The sequence below is a fragment of the Empidonax traillii genome, unplaced genomic scaffold, assembly GCF_003031625.1.
Source record: "Empidonax traillii isolate 1590-97213 ecotype Southwest subspecies unplaced genomic scaffold, ASM303162v1 scaffold1935:size48431, whole genome shotgun sequence".
NCBI lineage: Eukaryota > Metazoa > Chordata > Aves > Passeriformes > Tyrannidae > Empidonax > Empidonax traillii.
The window spans coordinates 17,428-18,164 of NW_020957128.1; the positions used below are offsets into that span (position 1 = coordinate 17,428).

The window sequence follows — 737 nt, forward strand, 5'->3', positions numbered from 1 at the left end:
GGACCTTGAATTCATTTAACAAGTTATTTCCTTTATGTGTTAATCCCTGCAATTAATCCAGGCCACGTTCCAAGCACTCCAGGAGCGGGGTTGGATTTACATACCTTGGATCCTCGCTGGCCATGCTGTCAGGAATAACAACTATCCCACTCTTGGAATCTCAAGTGGCTCCTGGAGGGCTCTGGATGCCGAACAACAGCAGTGTCTCACCTGCTGCATATTCCAGGCAAAGCTGAGTGCTCAGCACCATCACACACGTGAGACAATGTGCTCTCTAAAGCTGGATGTCCTCTGCACACCTGGCAATGCCAGGGAAACTCCAGGGCAAACTCCAGGGGAAAACCATTTCTGTGGGAACTCTGCTCAGCTTCTGTGACTCCTCCTCTTCAGAGCTGCAGGAATCCCTGCAGAGAAGCCATGGAAACACCAGGGAGTGCAGCTGCAGCCCCTCACCCAGCCTGTGTTCCCAGGAATCCCCAGGGAAGCTGCCTGGAGCCCCCAGTGCCTCCAAAACTGTCTCACACTTCCACATCATCCACAGCTGGAGTTTGGGGCTGGAAGGGACCTCAAAGTCCACCCAGTGCCACCCCTGCCATGGGCAGGGACACCTTCCACCAGCACAGGTTGCTCCAAGCCCCGTCCAACCTGGCCTGGGACACTTCCAGGGATCCAGGGGCAGCCACAGCTTCTCTGCCCAACCTGTGCCAGGGCCTGCCCACCCTCCCAGCCAGCAATTC

At 56.0% G+C, this 737-nt stretch overlaps 1 protein-coding gene across 2 annotated transcripts in view; it reads right to left on the reverse strand.

Annotated features, from left to right (window-relative positions):
• Positions 1 to 268, reverse strand: part of IFNAR2 (interferon alpha and beta receptor subunit 2) — an 11,590-nt gene extending 11,322 nt beyond the window's left edge. For both annotated transcript variants that reach the window (XM_027909057.1, XM_027909055.1), the window contains exon 1: positions 105 to 268. The gene's annotated coding sequence lies outside the window, so the exon portion shown is untranslated. The remainder of the gene's footprint in view (positions 1 to 104) is intronic.
• Positions 269 to 737: the final 469 nt, after the last annotated feature.